Here is a 25,936-nt window from a genome sequence, read left to right on the forward strand (position 1 = left end):
AGACTCAACCAACACAGCAAACATTCCCTTCATGGTACTGGTTATGAGATAATGTATAACCTTTTTAAGTATAAGGATAAACACATTCACCTCTCCTTGTTGTTAAGATTACAGTACTGTGCATAGCATATGGTTGCCATTATCATTATCACCATTTCCTTACTGAGGACAAATCAGAATGACACGACAATGTCCTTCCATAGTGTTTCTAATTCTTTGCCTTTATAGCTACGTCAGTGTAAAATAAACTGTCATTTTTCCTATGGTGTTTCCTGAAAGGGCAATTCCAAGCGAAGAGGCAGCCCTAATAGACTGCTCTATGGCAATGATTACGGATGTGCTCCTCCATGTGAGATAGCATTTTCCTTTCATCCACTGGGTATACAGTTATGTCACCCAAGTCTTCTATGATGACATTTTTGCTAGGCCGTGTACTACACTCATGGAACACATAACACTTTGGATAATCATTTGTCATCTGGGTAAAACTTTTAATGGTAAAGCATTCAGAAGAGCATTCTTCATTGTTAACATTCAACTAAGGGACTGAATGAATGTTTCCGGTTTTCAGGGCAGTCAGTAAAGTAAGAAGCCTAAACAGGCTTTTCAGAGAACAGAGAGACAGCTTCCTTGACTAGCCTCCCCGACGCCCTGCCCTGCCATTCCCGACTCTTGCTAGGTAGCCTTGCTCAGGAGGGGCACAGAAAGGATAAAATCGGGACAGAAAACATTAGTGGATATCAGCAGGAAAGAAAGTCAGTGCTGTGATGTCTTGAGACAGCCGAGTTCCCGCTCCACCGCACTGCCGAGCAAAGTGAAGCGCGGAGAGGGTAGGGACTCGCAGAAAGCTAAACACGACTAGTCAAGGACAGACCCAGGGCGGGCAAGTCCGATAGAGTCTGAGACAATGTAGTCCGGCCGTCAGTCCCGCCGCGAGGTTGCTCCGGCTCTTCCAGCTCTTCCCAAGCACTAGGCCCATCAGACACCGCGCTGATCTCCAGGCGGACTCTGTCGCACATCTGGCACAAACCGTGACGCCCGCCCTGCGGCAAGGCACAAGTGGCCTTCTCCTCTGCCAGGGCTAAGGTGAGTACCACCGCCCTGAGGCCGAGCAGCCAGGGCAGGAGCCGCCGCCCTCTCACTGCGCCAGGCCTGAAAGCCAGAGCCTGGGCAAACGCACTCACCGCCCCCACCCAGGCCACCGCCCCCCGCCCCCCCCCCCCGCCCGCCATCCACGGGGCAGGACCCACCTGTGCTGGAGGTCGCGACTCCCAGTTCAGCGAAGCGGGAGGAACTGAAAGCAAGGCGAGCCTCGGCAGGCAGCCCTGCGCCCGCCTTTTTGCCTTTTGCCCAGAACGGCGGCCCCGCGCGCCCCTCCCCCCGCGCGCCGGGCCCCGCGGCCTGGAGGCCCCGCCCCTCTCCTTCCGGGCGTGCCGGGCGGGGGCCTCGCGCGCCGGGGACCCAGCCGGCTGCGGGGGGCGTGCGGGAGCCTCGGGTCCCGGAGGGCTGGGTTGGGGCGCGCCGGTGGATTGCCTTCCTTGAGCAGGTTTGGAAGCAGCGGGGCGGAGAGGAGGCTGGATGGACCCTGTGTAACTCTGCGTGTAAAAGCCAGGTCGCCCTGCTTGCCTTTTCAGGGATACTCCCAGTTCGCTCCTATTTATGGTGATTTATTGAGGTTCCCTAGGACTAACATTCTTCCAGTATCCTTCCACCACTGTCTTGATCTTACATGGCATACCACTCACTTTTGAACGCCCACCAGTTCGCTTGAGCACCTTGAACCCAAGGTCCAGGTAGAGTAGTAAATACAGTGAGCGCTAGAACGCAACACACCTTTAGGAACACACATGCGGGTAAAAATTCAAGAACCATACGTATTGCAAAGAAGGAGAAAATATTTCATTGAAATAACATATGCAATGGAAATTCAGGGCGGAGGGAGAAATTGAGAGCAACAGCAAACAACGAATCAATATATAGACGTTGAAAATGGGAAACTGAGCAGTATTGTAGTTATCAGAGGTGATAATTGTTAGTCTAATGTCGAAAGGGTAATAATAAAGCAAACAGTTTGTAGAAGTCGGGGTCAACAAAAAAAGAAAAACCCTTCCTACTTTTCCTCTGGAACTCTTTCTGCCAGAGCTGTACCCCTATTTGTCTCTTTGGAAATTTGGTGCTCATTCTTTTGGACTCAATTTAGATTTTGCCTTCTCTGTGAATTTTTCATTGTCTGTCCCAGATAAATTTATAGCTTCCTTTTTCGTCAGTGCAATATGACCAATCCATCCAGCACAGGCCTCAAGTGTACCACTTATCATTCTGGATTGTAATCTCTCCCTTTGCATGCCTGTGCCCTCCAATGAACAAGTAGCTTATCGAGAGCAAAAAGTTCATAATTTTCCCACTTATTTTCCAAGTCCCTAGCTAGCTCAGAACCTAACATATATTATGTGCTCAGTGAATATTTGTTGAGAATTGTCTACACTCAGTGAATAGATAGAAAAAAGAGTATAGCTTGAATATGAATCACTCTACAGAGGAATAACTGAATAAGGTCAGGGGATAGAGTGGTATTCATTCATGCAGCAAACATTAATGAGTATCTCCCGAATGCCAGGTGCAGTATTAAGCACTGGGTGTAAAAAAGTAAACAAAAACCGGATAGGGTTCATGCCCTTATGGAGTTTAAAGAACAAATAGGAATTGGCCAGGCAAACAGGAAAAGGAACATTCCAGAGGGAGGGAACAGTACGATCAAAGGTCTTGTAATAGGAAGGAGCATGACAGCAGTGATTAGAGTGAATAAGATCAATAAAGGTAAGGTGAAATCAACACATGGAAAGTACCCAGAAAGAGGCAAGAGGTTGGTAGATAAAGCCGGTGTAAGAGTTGTAAAAAGAAGCCAGCACGAGTAAAAACCACAAAGAATTCTTTTACAAATATGTTCATTGTTCTCAGATATTTGGCATCTATGAGAAACAATACTAAGAACTTCAAGAAACAATATCCTGGACCCAAATATTAGTGCTCTAGACATAAGACTTTGGCACAGACTTTGTATTGGCAGTGGTAGTGGTGCCTTTGATAGGTGATACCATCAAGCAGCAATGATCTTAACATTAGGCATCAGTACAGAGCAAGCCAGAGCGCAGGAGAAAGAAAATAGTTGCCCTGAGTGAGCACATATGCGAACTTGGGCAAAGGACTTCAGTTCTCTGACTCTCGACTTCTTATTTCACAAATGAGCATAATAATAGTATCTGTATGAAAGGATTGTGATGATGACATGAGATAATGTGTATAAAGTACATGGCCATATATGACACACAGTAAATGCTCTATGCGTATTATGGTGATGTATTTTGTATGGTGATGTGATGGTGATATATTTTAGTGACTGGAGGAGGGGAGGTGTGGCCAACCAGGGAAAGGGTGGTTCGGGTACAATTTGGGGAAGGTGACATGGCATATCCGGTAAGTGTTGAATAGATAGTGAAACAAAAGTTTATTTCCTCTTCTTTGCATTAATTGAATTGTTTTCCTCTTCATTTTTAGTTAGCACTTATTCTGCTGTAATTGTTTACTTGTTGGTTTCCTTTATTATGATTTGTGTGTGTTGGTGTGAAGCAGCCAATATAGTGTCTAGGACAGAGTGGAAACTTAAAGAACATTTGTTGAATGAGTGAGTTAGTGTCTGAATGAAGAACAATAGGTATAAATGTACTGCAAAATAAGAAAAGAAAAAACAATGATAGTATCTGGGTCTTTTTATGTGTTAGTCACACTGGCCTTCCTTTCCTTATGTTGCTAGTACTCACCAGACTTGTCCCTGCTCTAATTCCAAAAATATAATCTGCTCATTTGTTTGTCTCCACCTGTACCATTAGTACCTGAGGCCAAGTGTTGACAATTTTTAAAGGCTCAGATAGTAGATATTTTAGGCTTCGTGGGGCACATGCTGCCTCTTTCTGCCACTATTCAAGTCCACGTTCATTGAGCAAAAGCAGCCACAGATAATATTTAAATGATGAGTGTGGATATGTTCCAATTAAACTTTATTTATGAAAATAGACAGGAAGCAGAATTAGGCTTGTTGACTCTAATTTTACAACCCCTGCTCTAGACTAAATTACCACCATCTCTTGCTGTTGTATAAGAATGATGTCTGGGAGCCATCATCTTTGGCCAACATCTACATCTTGGTTTTATCTGCATCTTAATGAAGCTTTCATGCTTTCTATTTCTGTTCATAACCTTAAGAGCTGTTGAAAAGTGATTCAAAGTGTGTATTGTAATTTAGAATGTTGAATTGTCAAAATGATCTTTAAAAGAACCAACTCTACTGATCTTTGAAAGGTTAAAAAATAAATAAAAGAAAGAAAGAATGATTCATAATAGAAGTAACTTTTATTATGTAACTAAAAGTGGCTTTAGCCAGAAAGTAAACATTCCGTACACAATGCAATGTTGAATTTGCCTGAGGGTGTGGTCTATGACAAGGGTTCTCCTATATATATACAGAAACAAATGAATGCTAAAAAGTTTTCAGAAGAAATCATCTAGACCATATAAAATTTCCCTTATCTACTAATGGATAAAAATTTGGTAAAAGCTGAAAAGTAGTAATTTTGTGTCTGAGGATATGAGCAGGATGTATCAACAGAAATATGATTCAGCACAAACTCAGTAGCCTGTACAATAAGTTTTGCAGTAAAGAGGCGTTTCATTCGTTGGAAGTAACAAAAAACCTAACTGAAACTAACTTAAGTGAAAGAGAGAAATTTATGGAAAGACAATGGGGTGTCTCACAAAATTCTGGAGTGGAACATTCAAAACTTGGAAAGGACCAGGTACAGTTAGGCCTCAAGGATGGTCAAAACCAAGGGTTCCAATGCCATTAAGACCCCATCATTCTTTGATCTTATTCTTCCTCATACATTTATTTGTGTGCTCTCTCTCTCTCTCCCTTTCCCTTTCTCTCCCTCGCTGTCCGTCTCGTTCCCCCACCCCTCCCACCAAGCCTCCTTTTGTTTCTCATATCACTGCAACAGGAAATATAGTTACTGTCACCTTGCTAAATTTTCTTCTCAGAGCTTCAACCACTAGGGAGACACGCTATGCCAAGTTGGATCATCTGAGAAAGGGATGCCAAGATGGCATCTAGAGACTTAGTGTGGGTAATGATGAGGAAGATAAAGAGGAGGGTTAGGGAGAGATTTCAGTTCACAACCCAGGTCTGATAGTTGTTAAAGGAGAGGACATGGAGAAGGAATGGGTAGGGAGTGCCTCAGGTTGCAGTGCCACTCCATGGGAGTATCAGCCTGCCCAACTGAGAACTCCAGCAAAGGCTGCTGATTGGAGGAATCCAACATTGAAGAGAAATGGCTCTATTAGCCCGCCTGGACTCAGAAAATAGCTGGGGATGCCTGGGATGGGACTGGCTTTGAATCAAATGATGCAAAAATATCCTGAAAGTGTTACAGCTGGAGGCTGGTAGCTGACTACATTCCTGACAGTAGGTTTTCTCTTGAAAGAAAGTCTGCGAGGCACCCAGGGCTGCCACAGACACTGTGGTCCATAGCCATAAAACTGAGGGAGGGATTCATCAGCCAAGTTTAAGTCTGGCTTATGAAGAACCAATCAACTGTAGCTAGGTGAGTGATGTCACATTATACTAAAGAACAATTTTCAAGAGTGGTCAATCATTCCAGTTTGCCCAGGACTGAGAGATTCCCTGGGATGTAAGACTTTGCTGAAATGAGGATGGCTGGTTATCCTGGAGGTACCCATGATAACGTGTGTGGGAGGGGTACTTAAAGACCATCCTTTAGGTTGTATGTGATATAGACCATTGTGTTTACTGCCTTTTATTGAGGAAATTCTATGTTATAGTGCTTTTATTGGATTGGAGAATTTATGAAAGTCTCAGAATTATTCCCTCGAAAATATCAAAGGTGTCATACTATATTTCTTATCATGCTCACTCTCTTGTGCATTTATACATGCTTCTTCCATCTGGAATGCTTCTATCACTGAAACCTCTCTCCTGTTACCCCTCTTACCACTGTTAGAAGTGCCTCTTGCCCATGCCTTTGGTTTCTAAAAGGAAGGATTCCTCTAAGCGAAGATTAATTCATATAATGAATGCTAAGCACCTATTGGAGCATAGCATAAAGCAGCAACTTGCATCAGTCAGGGTTCTTAGTTGCATGCAACAGAAGCTGAATCTGGATGATTTAAGCAGGAAAAAAAATAATAAACCTATATTGGGAATGACACTAGATTAGCACTCCTGCTGTTAAAAAAAATCATAAAGCTACATAAAATATGGGAGGAAGCTGTTTACAGCTGTTGAACAATGCTCAGCACATGACTGTAATCTACAGGAGGAGAGAAACTCACAAGGTAAGCCCCAAGAATCACCCCAGTTCTTTGCCTCCTGACAATTTCCTGACCCCCACACAGAGAGCTGGGATTCCAAGCTGAGTTCAGGAGGCAAAGTTCAGAGTTCAGAGTAGCTGAGGCAGATGAAATCTGTGGAGCAAGGCATTAGAGAAGACAAAGCTGTGCAGCTATTAGAATAGGCAAACATATGTCTTAGGGGTTCCAGCAAATCTTTAGAAATAGTGAAAAGGTTATAGAACTTACACTTCTTGGTTCTAAGACTTACTATAAATATACACTTATCAAAACTGGGACATTGGAGTAAGAAATGACAAGTCAGTGGAAAAGATGAAAATCCAATCATAGACTTAAACATAGATGGTCATTAATTAATTTTTTTGTTTTGTTCGGTCATTTACCCATCAAAGAACGTTAGGGCTGCTTCCAGTATTTTTCTGTTGTGAATAAAGCTGCTATGAACATTCAGGTACGGGTGTCTGCATGAATACAAGTTTTAACTTTTCTGGGCTAAATGCACAGGAATACAATTGCTGGGTTATATGCTGGGTTATTTAGATGTTTAATATTTAAAGAAACTACCAAACTGTTTTCCAGAGTGACTATTCCATTCTACATTCCCACCGGCAATGTGGGAGAGATCTGGTTTCTTTCTTTCTTTTTTCTTTTTTGGCTTTCCTGTGGCATATGGAGTTCCCTGGCCAGGGATCAGATCCACGGTGTAGTTTTGACCTAACCTGCACTGTGGCAATGCTGGATTCTTAACCCACTGTACTGGGCTGGGGGTCGAACCTGCATCCTGGAGCTCCTAAGATGGATCCCATTGTGCCACAGTGGGAACTCTGAGAGATCTAGTTTCTATGCAACCTTTTCAACATTTTGTATTGTCAGTATTTCTTATTTCAGCTCTTTTGACCGGTCTATATGAATATTTCATTGTGGTTTTAATTTGCATTTCCCTGCTTACTAATGATGTTGAACACTTTTCTTATTTTCTATCTGTATATCATCTTCAGTGAAATACGTGATCATGTCTTTTGCTCATTTTTCTCCTTGGACTATTTTTTTATGGTTGAGTTTTGAGAGCCCTTTATGTATTTAAGATACTAATCCTTTGTTGGATATGTGGTTTACAAATATTTTCTTCTCCGTTGCTTCTCTTTTTTTCATCCTCCTAAATACTCCATAGAGTAAAAGTTCTGAATTTTGATGAGGTCCAGTTTATCAATGTTTCTTTTATTCCCTGTGCTTTAGGTGTTAAGTCTAAGAACTCTTATCTGAAATAATTTGCTTATATTTTCTTCTAAACGTTTTATAGTTTCTGTTTACATTTAAGTCCATAATCCATTTTGAGTGATTTTTCTGGAAAGGTATGAGACTTAGTTCAAGGTTTATTTCTTGGTTTTTTTTTTTTTTTTTTTTTTTGGCAACCCTGTGGCATATGGAGTTCCCAGGCCAGGGATCAGATCTGAGCTGCAGTTGCTGCTGGATCCTTTAACCCACCGTGCTGAGCTGGGGATTGAACCTGTGTCCTGGCATTGCAGAGACACCACCAATCGCATTGCACCAAGTAGGAACTCCAAGGTTTATATTTTTGCCTCAAGATGTCCAGTTGCTCCAGGACAATTGCTTGAAATGCTATCCTTATTCCATTGAATTGATTTTGCAGTTTGTCAAAAATTATCTGGATGCATTTGCATGGGTCTATTTCTGACTCTTTAATTCAGTTCCACTTTTCTAGGTGTCTATCCTTCTGCTGACACTACGCTGCCTTGATTACTTCAGTTGTATTTTCTGAAGTCACCAATGCCATTCAATATGAAAGGAAGTCTCATAAACCATTGAATATTGAAGGAAATGAACCTCAAACTCTACCAAACCATATGCAAAATTTAATTTAGAATGATCATAGACATAAACATAAATACTTAAACTATGAAACACAAAAAATAAAACGTGAGAATATCTTCATGATCCTGGGTTTGGCAAATATTTCTTAAAATAGGAAAAAATTATTAACCATAAAAGAAAGTTGATAAATTGAACTTCATCAACATTAAAAACTTCTGCACATCAAACACATTGTTGTAAGAATGAAAATGTAAACCATGGACTTGAAGAGAAAACAGTCTGGAATATATAACAAACTCTTTAAAATGAAAGATAAAGCATAAACAAGCCCAATGAGAAATGAACAAAAGACTTGAAGGTATACTTAACAAAAAAAGATACATGAATGACCAATAAACACATGAAAATATGCACAACATCATTTACTCTTTAGATGAAAGGAAAAAAATCACAAAGACAAAACACTTCACACCAACTGAAATATATAAAATTTAAAAGAATGGGAGTTCCTGTAGTGGCTCAGCGGTTAACAAACCCAACTAACCTCCATGAGGATGTGGGTTTGATCCCTGGCCTTGCTCAGTGGGTTAAGGATCTGGCGTTGCCATGGGCTGTGGTGTAGGTTGCAGATGTGGCTCATATCTGGTGTTGCTGTGGCTGTGGGGTAGACCAACGGCTACAGCTCCAATTGGACCCCTAGCCTCAGAACTTCCATATGCCGTGGGTGTGGCCCTAAAAAGCCAAAAAATAATAAAATAAAACAAAATTTAAAAGAATGATACCGTCAAATGGCGAAAATGTGGAGAGGGAGTTCCCATTGTGACTCAGCTGTAACGAACTCAACTGGTATCCATGAGGATGCAAGTTCGATCCCTGCCTTGCTCAGTGGGTTAAGGATCCGGCGTTGCTGTGAGCCATGGTGTAGGTTGCAGATGTGGCTTGGATCTGGCGTTGCTGTGGCTGTGGCGTCCTGCAGCTGCAGCTCCGATTCGACCCCTAGCCTGGGAGCTTCCATATGCTGCAGGTGTGGCCCTAAAAAGCCCCCACCCCCCAAAGTGGAGAAACTTGAGTTCTCATAAATTGCTGATGGCAAAATAAACTGACACAGTTGCTTTACGAAATTATTTAGCAGATTCTTACAAAGTAAAGCATATGCTTTCCTCATGATTTAGTAATCCCACTTCTAAGTTTTTATGTGAGAGAAATAAGAATACAAAGTCATACAGCATTTTGTACACAAATGTTTATAATAGCTTTATTTGTAATAGCTCTAAACTGTAAACAATTGAAATGTCGATCAATAGGCAAATGGATTAACAAACTGTGCGTCCACAAAATGTACACACAGAAAATACTCCCCCATACAAAAGAAATGAATTACAAGTGACAAACACGGATGAATCTCAAAAGCATTCTATTTGTAATATAAACTTTTTATTTTGGAAACATTTTACATTTACAAAAAGGTTGTAGAGTGCAGAAATTTCCCATACAAGCATAGCCCAACTTCGGCTCATGGTAATGTCCTACAAAACCGTGGTACACTTGTCAAAACTAAGCAAAAAACTGTCAATTAAATGTGGCCTATTTGTATTTTAAAAAGAAACATTATGGTGAGCTAATGAAGCTTGACACAAAAGAATACCTACTATGACTCAACTTATAGGAAATTCTGGAAAATATAAAGTAAGGAATGGTGATAGAAAGCAGAATAACGGTTGCCTGAGGTAGAGAGCACGTGAGTTTCCTGCAAAGAGGAATGAGGGAATCCTCTGGGACGGTGGTTCTGACAGTACATGCGTTTGTGAAAACTCACCGACCTGTACAGTTAAGATGTGTACATTTACCTGTGTATAAATCATACTTTGATAAACATTAAGTTGGAAGGAAGGATATTTGGTAGCTGACAGATTCACTGTGAGGCGTGGAGGACCAGGCTCAGCACGTCCCGTGTGAGGAAACCACTGTTCACACCACAGCCCGTTGTGCGTCGCTGTGGTCGGGAACGTTGATGACTGAAGACTCGATCTGGCGCCTGTTACGGCTGCTCACAAACAGAGCAAGAAAGAAAGAGCGTGCCAGAACAACCAAATTGTATGATCAAACTCTGTCACAATCATTATTGTCATTGTAGTTATTCTCCTCATGTTATTCTAAATAGTTTTTAACTTTTGTTTTAGAAGAATTATTCCATCCATGTCCTGTATTTTAAAAGGGCTTTAAATCCATTTTGAATTTACATTAAGAAATGCATACAACTATGAGAAAATATATTTTTGTTGCCTCATCATATTAGTTTTTCTCTTACTACCTACTTCTTTCTAGGCTGACTGCTGGTGAGGCAAAGCTTCTAGGCTCTGCCATCTGACAAATCTGGGTTTTTATCCTGGTCCCCTAACCCTTGTATGACCCACCCTAACCCTGCTTGGGTTTTCCTTTTTTCCTACCACTCCCTCACTTCCACGAATCTCCTTTTCCTTGAATTAAACATTCCCTGTGGTCCAACGGATTCTCCTAAGATGAATTGGACTGCCATCACATGCCCACAGGGAAAACTGTGTCTTCAGGAGTCTGGAGGCCAAGTTCCCAAAGGATGTCCTCTCCATTCAGGGAATCAAGATGATATCAGCCAAGGTCCCTGCCTTCCAGTATGGTCAAAGCTTTAGTTGGGCTTCGCAGGGTATGACCAGTAGTACTGGGCCTAAATTCTTCAATAGAACTGATTTCCTGGGCAAAAGACTCGGGTCTCTGGAGTTCCAGAGCAGCCCAAGGCATTCGGGGTGCTCTTCACCTAGACCCCATCTTGCCCCACAGCATCTAAACATCTAAGAGGGGGCTCTCCCTCACAGAGCGGTGCACGACATCCCCGCACTGCCCCTACTCTGCCCATGCTTTTACTACAAAGTGCAGGGGAGTGATCCCCACTATAGCCAGCTTTGAGGCATTTTTATCTTTAAAAATTCGTATTAATGGAAGATGTCAAGTCTATACCGAGGTAGAGAGCATGCTATGATGATCCCCGTATATCTATCGCCCAGCTTCAACTATTCAACTCATGGTAAGTTTTGTTTCATCTAGATTATTTTGAGGCAAGTCTCTTATATTTTATCATCTCACCTGTGAATTTTTCAATATGTGGCTATAAAATATAAGCACCTTTTTATTTGACATAACCACAATACCATTATCACAAAAATAATAATTTCCTTAATATCCTCAAATATTCAATTGGTATTCTAATTTCCAGTTGTCTCGCACATGTGATAAATGTTTTTTCTTTTTCTGTGTGTTTGACTCAGACCCCAATAGGGTCCAGACATTGAAACTGGTCAGTTTATCTTTTAAATTTCCTTGATTACAGATTTCTTCTACATCTTTCTCTCTGTTTTTACTTTTTTCTTGTTGAAGGATTGTTTATCTGTAGTTCCCTAGAGTCTCAATTCTCCTGATTATTTATGGGCATGTTTTTTAAACAGATTTACTGAGATATAATTCACATGCCAAACAATTCACACATTTAAAGTGTACAATTCTGGAGTTCCCGTCGTGGCTCAGTGGTTAGCGAATCTGACTAGGAACCATGAGGTTGCGGGTTCGATCCCTGGCATTGCTCAGTGGGTTAAGGATCCGGCGATGCCGTGAGCCGTGGGGTAGGTAGCAGATGCGGTTCGGATCCCGCGTTGCTGTGGCCCTGGCATAGGCCGGCGGCTACAGCTCCGACTTGCCCCCTAGCCTGGGAACCTCCAGATGCCGCGGGAGCGGCCCAAGAAATGGCAAAAAAAAGACAATAAATAAATAAATAAAGTGTACAATTCAATGAGTTTTACTATATTCACAGAATTATGCATCCATCATCACAGTCTAGTTTAGAACACTTTCACTGTGCTGCAAAGAAACTCTGCACCCTTTAGCCATGCTCTTCTAATGCAGCCACTAAATTTACTCTATCTGTATAGGTTTACCTATTCTGAACATTTCATATAGATTGTATCATGTAATGTGTGTTCCTTTGTGACTGGATTCTTTCACTTAGCCTAATAATATCAAGTTCAGTTCATGTTGTAGTATATATCCACACAATTCACTACTGATTTTGAAATACTTTATGTGTGTATTGGCCATTTGTATATCTTCTTTGTATACATTTCTATTCACATCCTTTGCCCACTTTGAAATTGGGTTATTTATCATTTTATTATTGAGTTGTAATAATGTTTTACATATTCTGGTATAAGACCCTAGTAGATATATGATTTATGAAAAAATTCTCCCATTCTGTGAGTAGCTTTTTCACTGTCTTGATGGCATCCTTTGAAGCATAAAAGTTTTAAATATTGATGATGTCCAGCTTTTCCATTTTTTTAAAATTTTGCTGCTTATGGTTTTTGTGTCATATCTAAGAAACTATTACTTCCACCAAAGTCATAAAGTTTTATTCCTGTTTTATTCTAAGAGCTTTATAGTTTTAGCTCTTGAAGTTCTGTTGTGGCTCAGTGGTTAAAAACCTGACTAGTATCCATGAGGACGCAGGTTCGATCCCTGGCCTCGCTCAATAGGTTAAGGATCTGGTGTGGCCATGAGCTGTGGTGTAGGTTGCAGACACAGCTTGGATCCCACTTTGCTGTGGTTGTGGTGTAGGCCAGCGGCTACAGCTCCAATTGGACCCCAAGCCCAGGAACTTCCACATGCTGCGGATGCGGCCCTAAAAAAGACAAAATACAAAAAAAAAAATAGTTTTAGCTCTTACATTTAGGTATTTTATCCATTTTGAGTTAATTTTTGTATATGGTGTGATGTGGGGGTTCAACTTCATTCTTTTGCATCATAGGCATGTTTTTAATGTTTTTAAGCCAAAAATGATCACATAAACAAGTGCTCTCTCAGTTCAGCTTTCTTATCTCAATGTGACCTAAGATATTGTTAACATTTGTTAGAGAGCCGAAGTTTCATGATCAGTCTACCCCAAAGATCTTTCATCAGAAGCCAGAAATGGCATCTTTTTTTTGGTCTTTTTGTCTCTTTTTTTGTTGTTGCTATTTCTTGGGCCGCTCCCACGGCATATGGAGGTTCCCAGGCTAGGGGTCCAATCGGAGCTGTAGCCACCAGCCTACGCCAGAGCCACAGCAACGTGGGATCCGAGCCGCGTCTGCAACCTCCACCACAGCTCACGGCAACGCCGGATCGTTAACCCACTGAGCAAGGGCAGGGACCGAACCCGCAACCTCCTGGTTCCTAGTCGGATTCGTTAACCACTGCGCCACGACGGGAACTCCCAGAAATGGCATCTTTGACTGTCTGTCAGGGGACACTCAGGTTTTTCCATATCTTGGCTATTGTAAATAATGCTGCACTGATCATGGGGGTATATATATATATTTGAATTAATGTTTTTGTCTTCTTTGGATGCATACCCAGGAGTGGAATTGCTGGGTCATATGGTAGTTCTATTTTTAATTTTCTGGGGACACTCCATACTGTTTTCCATAGTGGATGCATCAATTTACATTTCCAGCAATAGGATAGGAGGGTTCCCTTTTCTCCACATTCTCACATACACTTGTTACTTATTGTCTTTTTGATAAAAGACATTCTAACAGGTATGAGGTGATACCTCATTGTGATTTTGATTCGCTTAAAAAGATGCTAAATTTGAATGTGACACAAATACAGAAAAGTAAAGATATTATAAATATACAACTCAGTGATATTCACAACATGAACTGTGTAGCCAAAAGTTAATATAAATAGAACATTTCCAGGACCCCAGGAGCATTCCTCAGAATAACCAATATTCTAACTCATGAGTATGAACCAGTTTTGCATGATTTTGAAATTTTTTTTTTTTTGTATTTTGTCTTTTTTAGGGCTGCATCCGCAGTACATGGAGGTTCCCAGGCTAGGGGTCTAGCTGTGGCGTAGGCCAGCAGCTACAGCAACACGGGATCCGAGCCACGTCTGTGACCTACACCACAGCTCACAGCAACACTGGATCCTTAACTCACTGATCGAGGCCAGGGATAGAACCTGCAACCTCATCGTTCCTAGTTGGATTCGTTAACCACTGCACCACGATGGGAACTCCTGCTTTTGAAATTTATATAAATCTTATCTATTTAGTTAGTTAGTTATGGTTCTGTCTTCATCCCTAAATATTAACTCTATGAGATTCATCCTTAATGTTGAATATAGCAGGAGTTCATTCATCCTCATTATTGTCTTTCATTCTGTCACCATACTGCAATTTATTAATCCATTCTACTGTTGATGAGCATTAAGGTTATTACCAATTCGGGGATGTATTGTACAGTAGTGCTATGAAATTGACTGGTACATGTCTTTTGTAGCACATGTGCATGCATTTCTGCTTAGGTACATACCTAGGAATAGAATATGCATATGCTCAGCTTTAGTACATATTGTCAAATTGTTTTCCAAAGTTGCTTTTCAGAGGATCCCTGTGCTCCTCAAGATCTGCTACTTTTTGCCACTAGACTCGTCATTAGAATCAAGATCTCAGCATCTTTGTGGTGGACAAGTATAAAGTCTGACTCGAAATAGGTGATATTTGGTGAAAATTTTAAGATTTTGTTATATTTTCAAAAACCTGAGGTAATATGTACTGGAATGGATTCTAAGTGTATCTTACTAAGAAAGATTGAATCTAACATGGTATCAAGTCAAATTTATTCATATAGATATACTTCTTATTAGGATTCTGGATTTATTGCATTTGCTTCTACAGAAGGAAGTAGATCTAACAGCTTAATTGGCTAGTTGACTAAATTGGACTGAATGATGACCTGCGTTTAATGAGATGCTAGAACTTCCATGATATAATGTAGAGGAAAGAATCTAAAGACTTAGGGGGATAGGAGTTTTTGGGTGAATTTATTATATGCCATTTCTACACTAACCATTGCCACTACCACTACCACCACACACACAGAGAACATTTCCTTCTCTAAGGCTGGGAGAAGTGTAGTGGTAAGAGGAGCACTGAAATATCAGTCATCTAGTGTTATGTAACAAAACACCCTAAAACATAGAAGCTTAAAATTTTAATTAAATGATAAGTTTATGGATTGACTGAGTGGTTCTTCTGTCCTGGGCCAGACTTCACCTTACCTTGGCTGGACTCACTCATGCTTCTGGCAACTGAGGATTCACTAATCTTGGAAGTTCTCAGCTTAAGTGGCTCCTCTCTGTTCCACATTGTTTTTTATACTCTGGCAGGCTAGAGTAGGCTTGTTTATAGGCATCTGAGAAAGGTTCCAAAAGAGCAAGTGGAAACAGGCAAGGCCTTTTGAGGCTTGGGCTCAGAACTGGTGCAGTGTTGCTTCTATTGCACTCTATTGGTCAAAGCCAGTTCCAAGGCCATACTAGGTTCAAGGTATGGGGAAATATAATCTGCTTTTTCATAGGAAGAGTCACCATAGAGAAAAGGGGCATGAGCACAGGGAATAGAGAAGAACTCTAGCTCTATATGCAATCTCTCAAAACCAGTGCCCTTGAAAAGCTCGGTGGTTACCATCTTGTGGTAAAACCATAGGAAAGTCCAACATTGAGAGGAACATACTTATTTCAGGCAGTGTGATGATGAGATCTCGCAGAAGCAAAGGAAATGAGGACAAAGTGATGATCACAATGTTTTAGTCCTCAAGGATCTTTGATGATCGCTAATTCATCACAGCATTAGAAATGAAATAGATAAGCATACTCCTAAAATGATACTTGATCTAACTAGTAAGAAAACTCCAGATCTGATAGAAACTTGACTTGAATCACGCAGTGGAAATTCATGGCCTCTAAGAGCCCAGAATGGGATGCTAGGTCCCTTGAGGCTGCAGCACTGCTGGATCCTTAACCCACTGTGCTGGACCAAGACTGAACCTGAACCCCTGAAGAGACACTGAATCCTTAACCTGCTGCACTGCACCTGGAACTCCGGCATCAGTATTAATTTCTGAGAACTGAAATCATCAGTCTGATCCATAAGTCTAAATGTGGACTCACGGTAGTAAAACGGTAAGTGGCATTTTGACCTATGTTTGAATCCTGATGGCTGAATGGGTAGGATAACCTATTCTCTCTAGTTATTCCCCTTAGTTATTGAGTAGATATAGAGTAGACATATTCAGACAGTGGTAGAGTCTCAACATTTGCTTTCTGATTCACTAAATGTGAGCTGTTGTTGTAGAAGGAACCAAGTATTCGCCTCAGGAACTTTCCCTTTGTACAAAGATAGTAAACGAAAAGCAAAATTTAATGCTTATGTAAACTGCAGGATTACTGACACCATCAAAGACTTAAAAGAAATAGGGTGTTGGTAGTTATCACATCCTCACTTAACTCTTCTGTTTGGGCTGTGCAGATATAACATCTTGGAGAATGACCATGGACTCATAAACATCAGATGGTGACAGCTCCTTTCCAGATGTGCTGTATTTACCGCAGCTAATCAATACATCACTTAACATCTAGTATGCAGTTATTGACCTGGAGAATGGCTTTTTTTTTCCGTCTTTTTAGGGCCACACCTGTGGCATATGGAAGCTCCCAGGCTAGGGGTCAAATTGGAACTGCAGGTGCCGGCCTACACCACAGCCACAGCACTGCAGGACCTGAGCTGCATCTGCGACCTACACCGCAGCTCACAGCAATGCCGGATCCTTAACTCACTGAGCAAGGTGAGGGATCAAACCCAAGTCCTCATGGATACTAGTCGGGTTCGTTACTGCTGCGCCACAACAGGAACTCTGAGAATGCCTTTTTAAATGTAGGCTTGCAAGGATCGTAAGAATCAGTTTAGTTTTACCTGACAGGGCCAACAGTACGCCTTCATAATCTGGCCTTATGGCTACATCAATTCTCCTACTCTGTGCCATAATATACAAATTGGCTGACTATCCTGATGTTCCATAAAACACTATGCTCGTCTTCTACCTTGTTGGCATTACAGTGATTTTGCCAGATGAGGGGGAAGTATCAAGGACTTTAGAAACCTTAATAAGACACACTAACTAGAGAATTAGACGCAAACACCATAAAAATTGAGAACTCACCACCTCAGTGAACTTTCTGGATGTTCACTGCTCAGGAGCATTTTGAAATATCTTCTTGCAAGGCTCATCTGGATCCTGTTACTTCTGACTGCCTAGCCTGCCAAGGGACAAGAGGGACACTTACATTCCCTTGGAGAGAACAAGCCATCCATCTGGTGGCAGGTCGACTATCAAGGAGGGGGAGGTTATTTATCCTCACTAGAATAGACACCCTGGGTATGGATTCACTAGGATGCTTCTGCTATCTCTACCATTCATGCACTCGTGGAGTGCCTTATTCATCACCATGGTAATATGACATTGATTCTGAATAAGGAGCTCATTTCACAGCAAGAGAAGTACATAAATGGGCTCATATCATGGATTCATTTGTCTTACCACATGCCATGTCACCTAGAAACAGCTGGACTGACTGAACAGTAGACAGGCTGTTTGAAAGCTCGTTGCGGCACCAGCTGGGAGACAATACCGTAAGTACATGTGCCTAGGAATCAAGGGACGGGAGTGGAAGTGCTTCTCCAATAACACACTTAAAGAATTTTTGCTTCTTGTCTTGGCCACTTTGAGCTCTGCTGGCTTGGTAGTCTTATTTATCAAGCAAAGAATATTTTCAGCAGGGGACACAGCAGCAGTTCCACTGACTTGGAAGTTGAGACTGCCAACTGCTTGTGCCGCTAAGCCGACAATCAGCAAAGGAGGTTGCTCTACTCTCTGGAGTGATGGATCCTGGTTTTCAAGGGAAATCAGGTTGCACGCACAATGGGGCCAGAGAGGACTATGGCTGGCACTTGGGAGTCAAACCTTTTAGAAATAAATTCGTGGATCTCTCCATCAAGTGACACAAGCTGGGGCAAGTGCTATATGAATGGTTATTCATAAAGAAGAGGGGTGCTTTAGGTATTAACTATAGTCTCAGAACCAGAGACTTTACATATAAAAATGAGACATACTTTTTAACTTGTTTGTTATATATGTATTACATAAAGATTATATGTTTATTTTTGACTAATTTCTTTTTCTGTCTATTCTCCATACTATTTCATGTAAAGATTGTTGTTGGAGGTTAACTTTACATTTAGTCTTTAGGTAACAGAATTTTCAGATGAGGCTGTAACTGAACTTTAGGAGAAATCAACATAGCCCAGAAATATGTACAGTTACTATTGGGACTTTGCCACTTCTTATTTTAGGGAGACTGTGACAGTATTTTGTTTGAAGGATAATTACATCACGTTAAGCAAACAGAGTTATTTTGTTGGTGTATGGAATGGAAAATACATATAGAAAGGTATATATGGATGCTTACTGTGGGTTGACTATGCTTGTTATTAAGAAATTGTCTCTGGCGGAGTTCCCGCTGTGGGGAAAAAAAAAAGAAATTGTCTCTGAGATTCAAGACCACACATTGTATTCTGCTTTTCCAAAAGGGAGTAGTAGAGCAGCATCAATTCCTGCCTATAGCAGCAGCTGCATCCAGTTGTCGTTTTCCCAGTGTTTCTAGAACCAGCCTCATCGCACCCGCTCAGACACTCCCCCGTGAGCCAGAAGGACCCTCTCCTTGGAAGTCTTTCATTGGGTACCATATTTGCACTCAAAGGCATGAGCATCAGCAGGCCTGTGCCTCTTCCTCAGAGGTCTGAGTTTCATGTTTGCATGACATCTCCAAGCTTCTAGGATTTAGTAATTCCAAGCACTTCTCTTTGTTCCCCAGCCCTAGAGGTGGTAGCTGCTGCCTGTCGTTATTACATCCACAATACGTATTGTTCTCCTTTTGCCTTTTTGTTTGTCAAATGCTCTATTCAGAGTTCTTTAAATTCATTTCCTTTTGATAAAACAATTTAATGTTGTTTCTGTCTCCTGACTGATACAAGCAATTTATTGCAACCCAGCAGTGGGAAAGAATGCCCCTTGTTCCATAAGCCTGACAAAAGAATTGTTAGTATTCGTCAGATTTAAAAAAAAAAACAAAAAACGTAGCCTCTTTTTGGTGGCTGGGTAAGATATCTTACTGGCTTTTAATTTAAAATTTCCAGATGATTTATAAGGTCAAACATCTTTTTATATTTTTAGTGGCCATTTGAACACTCCTTTTAGTGGAATGTCTCAGTTTCTTATTTGGTTGCCTTGTTTACTTTTCTTATTATAGCCTTTGTCTATTCCAGATATGAACACTTTTCTATTGCATATGCAATAAAACTCTTCTCTCACTTTATGACTTGGCTTCCATTCTTTTAGTGATATTTTTGAATGGATAAAGCGTAATTTGTTCATTCAGTGAAGTCCAATTTATCCCTTATGGAGAGGTCTCTTTAAATTCTGTTTAAGACCTTATGGTCATGAAAGTCCTCCTTTATATTCTAGAAGCTTTATTGTTTTGTCCTTAATTTTTAGATATACAATCTACCTATAATTTTCCACTTACTTCTTTGTTTACATATTTGGTATGGTAAGAAGTAAGACCTCATTTTATTTCCTTTCAAGATGACACGCTATTGATCCAGCACCATTTAAGACTACCCTTTCCTAGAGTTCCTATTGTGGCTCAGCAGAAACAAACCTGACTAGTATCCAGGAGGATGTGGGTTTGATCTCTGGCCTCACTCAGTGGGTTAAGGATCTGGCGTTGCCATGAGCTGTAGTGTAGGTCGCAGATGTGGCTCAGATCCTGCGTTGCTGTGGCTGTGGTGTAGGCCGGCAGTTGCAGCTCTAATTTGACCCCTAGCCTGGGAACCCCCATATGCCGAGGGTGCAGCCCTAAAAAAAAAAAAAAAAAAAAAAAAAAAAAAAAAAAAAAAAAAAAGACTACCCTCTCCCTTTCCCTACTGTTCTGAAGTGCTACCTATGTGATAAATCCAGTATTCATATATGCATGGGTCTGTTTCTGGAATCTCCATTCTATTCCAATGTCCTTTCTGTCTAAGACCAATACCCAAGTCCTAATTAAACTAGCTTTATTATCTTTCTTGCTAACCTCATATTCCATCTTGCTCTTCTTAAATTATGGCTTGGCCGTGTGCATTTCTATATAGACAATCATCTTTTCAAATCTCATAAAATAAGTCTGTGAAAATTTTGGTTGGGATAAATTGTATCTATAGATCAATTTGGAGAGAAGTAACATTTTTGGTCATATTGTCTTCTAGCCCATCAGTGTGATATTGCTGAATAAATTCTACTTGCTCATCTAGACCCATCATTCTTTTCCACCATACTCCATGTTCTAGGCATGTGGACCATGTTAATGGAATTCCTTGCCCCCTGGTTTCTGGTTATATTTGGCTAATGGGATCACAATGAGGATGGAGGGTGAGGTCAGAGTATTTATTCCTCTGAGAATCTCCTTGAAAGGCTGTCTTGGACTGGCCTCAACTAAAGTTCACTGCTTATTTTAAAGCATATATCTCTACAGGACTCACCCCTTTTGGTTTCCAATCACTCCTTCCTCTCTTTGTCTCTACTGGTCTAGGATTGGTAACTATAACTTCACTGCCATTAGCCCTAGGTCCTATCGTATTCTTGTGGTTCCCCTACACTATGTACCTATAGCTTTGTAAAATATTCTGTAAATACATGCTCCCCGCCCAGTGATCCTAATTTAATAATCTCTTTCCTCAGGAAATTCTGACTGATACAATCGTGTATCCTTCTATTTATTCAGATTATCTTGGATTTCTCTCAATAGTGTTTTAGATTTCCATATGGAATTCTTAAATATCCTTCATTTGATTTATTCATACATATTTGATAACTTCGCTTCTATTGTCAGTGGTATGTTTTTAAAATTTCATTTTTAACTCTTGTCTGCTAGTACATACAAAAACAATTGATGCTTATATTGATTTAAATTTGTCGTTTCATTCTAAGTAAATTAATTTGAATTTTCTATGCAGATAATCATATAGTTACAAATAATGACATTTTTATTTCTTAATTTTCAATTCTTAGATATATTATTACTATTTCTTACTTTATTTACACTGTGCTGCTCTCTTATAGTCACACCTACCTTCTACCACCCCCTCTTTGGCCTAATTCCTGATAACCACTAATCTATTTTCTATTTCTGTAATTTTGCCATTTAAAGAATGTTTTATAAATGGAATCATATCACATGCAACCTTTTTGTATTAGTTTTTTCCACTCTGCATAATTCCTTTAAAATGAATCCAACTTTTTACATGTATCAATATTTTGCTCCTTTTTATTGCAGAGTAGTTTTTCTATGATGTGTTTGTACCACAGTTTGTTGAACTATTCACCCATTGAAGGACATCTGAGCTGGTTACAGTTTGAAGCTATTACAAATTAAGCTGCTATAAACACCTTCGTATGTGTTTTTGCACGAACATAAGTTTTCATGTCTTGTTAATTTGTGTAAGAAAACACCAGTTCTTAACCTGCTGAGCCACAACAGGAACTCCCCATGCTCTTTTGATGACTGTAGCTTTATAGTATTGTCTGAGGTCTGGGAGCCTGATTCCTTCATTTTTGTTTTTCTTTTGGCTATTGAGGTCTTTTTTGTTTCCATACAAATTAAATTTTTTTTAATTTATTTTTTTTGTCTTTTTTTTTTTTTTTTGCTATTTCTTGTTAATATGGAGATTCCCAGGCTAGGGGTCTAATCGGAGCTGTAGCCACTAGCCTACGCCAGAGCCACAGCAACGCAGGATCCGAGCCGCATCTGCAACCTACACCACAGCTCACGGCAACGCTGGATCATTAACTCACTGAGCAAGGGCAGGGACCGAACCTGCAACCTCATGGTTCCTAGTCAGATTCATTAACCACTGCGCCACGACAGGAACTCCCAAATTAAATTTTTTTTTGTTTAATTCTGTGAATTGCCTTTGGTAATTTCATAGGGATTGAATTGAATCTGTAGATTGCCTTTGGTGGTATACTCATTTTTCAATTTTTAATTTTATTTTTATTAGAGTATAGTTGATTCACAGTGTTGTGCCAATTTCTGCTATATAGCATAGTGATGCATACATATATATACATTCTTTTTTGCATACTATATTCCATCATGTTCTGTCTCAAGAGATTGGATATAGTTCCCTGTGCTGTACAGTAGGACCTCATTGCTTATCCATTTTAAAAGAAATGGTTTGCATCTACTAACCCCAAACTCCCCGTCCACCCCAGTCCCTCCCCCTTCCCCCCTGGGAACCCCAAGTCTGCTCTCCTTGGCATGATCTGTTTTTTAAGATAGGATCATCTGTTCCATATTTTAGATTCCACAAATAAGTGATAGCATATGATATTTGTCCATTTCGTTCTGGCTTACCTCATTTAGTATGAGAATCTCTAGTTCCATCCCTGTTGCTGCAAATGGCATTAGTTTGTCTTTTTATGGCTGAGTAATATTCCATTGTATATATACACCACATCTTCTTAATCCATTCAACTGTTGATGGACATTTAGGTATTTTCCATGTCTTGGCTATTTGAATTTTTTTTTATTATAGCTGATTTACAGTGTTCTGTCAATTTCTGCCATACAGCAAAGTGACCCAGTCATACCTGTATATACATTCCCTTTTTCATACTATCTTCCATCATATTCTGCCACAAGAGATCAGATATAGTTCCCTGTGCTGTACAATAGGACCTCGTTGCTCATCCATTCTAAATGTAATAGTTTGCATTTATCAAACCCAAACTCCCAGTTCATTCCACTCCCTCCCCACTCCCCCTTGTCAGCTACAACTCTGTTTTCTATGTCTATGATTCTGTTTCTGTTTTGTAGATAGGTTCATTTGTGCCATATTTTACATTCCACATATAAGTGATATCATACGGTATTTGCCTCTTTCTGACTTCACAGAGTATGAGAATCTCTAGCTGCATCCATGTTGCTGCAAATGGCATTATTTTGTCCTTATTTATGGCTGAGTAGTATTCCATTGTGTTTATGTACCACGCCTTCGTAATCCATTTATCTGTCAATGTACATTTAGATTGTTTCCACGTCTTGGATATTGTGACTAGTGCTTTGGTGAACACAGGGGTGCATGTATCTTTTTCAAAGAAAGTTTTGTCCAGATATATGCCCAGGAGTGGGATTGCTGGATCATGTGATAGTTCTATATTTAGTTTTCTGAGGAACCTTCATACTGTTTTCCATAGTGTTTGTATCAATTTACATTCCCACTGACAGTGAAGGAGGACTCCCTTTTCTTCACACCTCCAGCATTAGACTTGTTAATGACGGCCATTCTGACCAGTGTAAGGTGATTTCTCATTTTAGTTTTGATTCGTGTTTCTCTAATAATTAGTGATGTTGAGCATCTTTTCATGTGCCTATTGGCTATCTATATGTCTTTGTTTTGGAAAATATCTATTTAGGTTGAGTTGTAAAGTTGTATATTTTGGAGATTAAGCCCTTGTTATTTGCATCATTTGCAAAGATTTTCTCCCATTCTATGGGTTGTCTTTTCATTTTTATGATTTCCTGGGCTGTGCAGAAGCTGTTAAGTTTGATTAGGTCCCATTTGTTTATTTTTGTTTTATTGTTTTTATTCTAGCAGGTGGATCAAACAAGATGTTGCTGTGATTTATGTCAAAGACTGTTCTGCCTATGTTTTCCTCTAGGACTTTTATAGTATCTGGCCTTATGTTTAGGTATTTAATCCATTTTGAGTTTGTATGTGTGTGTGTGTGTGTGTGTGTGTGTGTGTGTGTGGTGTTAGAGAATGTTCTAATTTCATTCTTTACATGTAGCTGTCCAGTTTTCCCAGTACCACTTATTGAAGAGACCATATTTCCTCCACTGTATATTCTTGCCTCCTTTTTCATAGATTAGTTGACCATAGGTGCTTGGGTTTATTTCTGGGCTTTCTATCCTGTTCCATCTTTCTGTTTTTGTGCCAAAACCATACTGTTTTGATTGCTATAGTTTTGTAATATAGCCTGAAATCAGGGAGCCTTATTCCTCCAGTTCTTTTCTTTCTCAAAATTGTTTTGGCTATTCAGGGTCTTCTGTGTTTCCATACAAATTTTAAAATATTTTATTCTAGTTCTGTGAAGAATGTCATTGGTAATTTGATAGGGATTGTGTTGAATCTATAGATTGCTTTAGTATAATCATTTTGACCATATTGAGTCTTCCAATCCAAGAGTATGGTATATCTTTCCATCTGTTTGTGTCACCTTTGACTGAGTTGATATTTTTGTATGGTGTGATAAGGGCCAAGTTTCATTCTTTTGCATGTGGACATCCTATTTTCCCAACCCAACTTATTGAAGAGACTATGCTTTCCTTATTGCGCATTCTTGCCACCCTGTGGAAGATTATTTGACTGTATATGCATGGGTTTACTTCTGGAATCTCTATTTTGCCCATTGGTTTATATGTCTGTTTTTTTCCCAGTATCATACTGTTTTAATTACTACACCTTATGTTATAAAATTAGGAAGTGGATTGTGATGCCTCCGGTTTCGTTATTTTGCTCAAAAAATTTTTTGGCTATGTGGAGGCTTTCATGGTTCCACATGAGTTTTAGAATTATTTTTTTCTATTTTTGCTAAAAAAACACTCGAGATTTTGATAGGATTGCATTGAATGTCTATATCATGTTGCATAGGATGGACATTCTAACAATATTAATTCTTCCAATCCACAAATACAGGGTGTCCACCCATTTATATATGTCTCCTTTAATCTCTTTCATCAGTGTTTCGTTGTTTTTAGTGCACATATTTTTCACCACCTTAGATAAGTTTATTCCTAAGTTTTTATTATTTTGATACTACTATAAGTGAGATTGTTTTCCTAATTTCCTTTTTGGATAATTCATTATTAGGGTGTAGAAACACAACAGATTTTTGTGTGTGTGTGTGTGTGTTTTTAGGGCCACACCCGCAGCATGTGGAGGTTTCCAGGCTACTGGTGCAATCAGAGCTGTAGCTGCCAGCCTACACCACAGCCACAGCCACACCAGATCTGAGCTGCATCTGTAACCTACACCACAGCTCATGGCAACACTGGATCCTTAACCCACTGAACGAGGCCAGGGATTGGATGCTAGCCTCATGGAGCTAGTCAGATTCATTTCTGCTTGAGCAATGATGGGAACTCCCACAACAGATTTTTGTATATGGATTTTTGTGTCTTAATAAATTACTGAATTCAGTTTTTACTTCCAAGGTTTTTGTTTTGTAGAATATTCAGGATTTTATACATATACGATTATGTCATCTTCAAAAAGAGATAATTTAACTTCTTTCTTTCCAATTTTCCACTTAATTCTTTCTCTTGTTTAATTGCTTTTACTGGGAGTTCCAGTACTATGTTGCATAGAAGTGATGAGAGTGGGCATCCTTACTTTGTTCCCTGATCTTAGAGGAAATGCTTTCAGCTTTTCACCATTGAGTATGATGTTAATTGTGGGCTTTTCATATATGACCTTTACTATGTTAACATTATTTTCTTCTAATACTAGTTCGTGGTTGGCTTTTTATCATAAAATGGTGTTGAATTTTGTCAAATGCTTTTTTTTTTTACATCTGTTGAGATGATCATTTGGCTATTATACTTCATTCTGTTAAGTAGTATATCACACTAATTGACTTTCATAATGTGAACTATCCTTGCTTCTCAGTTATAAATCCCACTT

General features: G+C 39.9%; 2 protein-coding genes across 20 annotated transcripts in view; one reads left to right on the forward strand and one right to left on the reverse strand.

Moving 5' to 3' along the window:
* Positions 1–1,366, reverse strand: part of TMLHE (trimethyllysine hydroxylase, epsilon) — a 75,586-nt gene extending 74,220 nt beyond the window's left edge. For all 18 annotated transcript variants that reach the window (XR_014835213.1, XR_014835210.1, XR_014835212.1 and 15 more), the window contains exon 1: positions 1,251–1,366. The gene's annotated coding sequence lies outside the window, so the exon portion shown is untranslated. The remainder of the gene's footprint in view (positions 1–1,250) is intronic.
* SPRY3 (sprouty RTK signaling antagonist 3) overlaps positions 609–25,936 on the forward strand; it is a 90,745-nt gene continuing 65,417 nt past the window's right edge. The window contains exon 1 of one of the 2 annotated variants that reach the window (XM_085007578.1): positions 609–1,086. The gene's annotated coding sequence lies outside the window, so the exon portion shown is untranslated. The remainder of the gene's footprint in view (positions 1,087–25,936) is intronic. The other variant, XM_085007577.1, reaches the window with a different exon arrangement.

This window comes from Sus scrofa, chromosome X, assembly GCF_054392235.1.
Source record: "Sus scrofa isolate SSC_HxYL_T2T_F1_AM1 chromosome X, Sscrofa_HxYL_maternal_Yorkshire_Landrace_v2.0, whole genome shotgun sequence".
Taxonomy (NCBI): Eukaryota; Metazoa; Chordata; class Mammalia; order Artiodactyla; family Suidae; genus Sus; species Sus scrofa.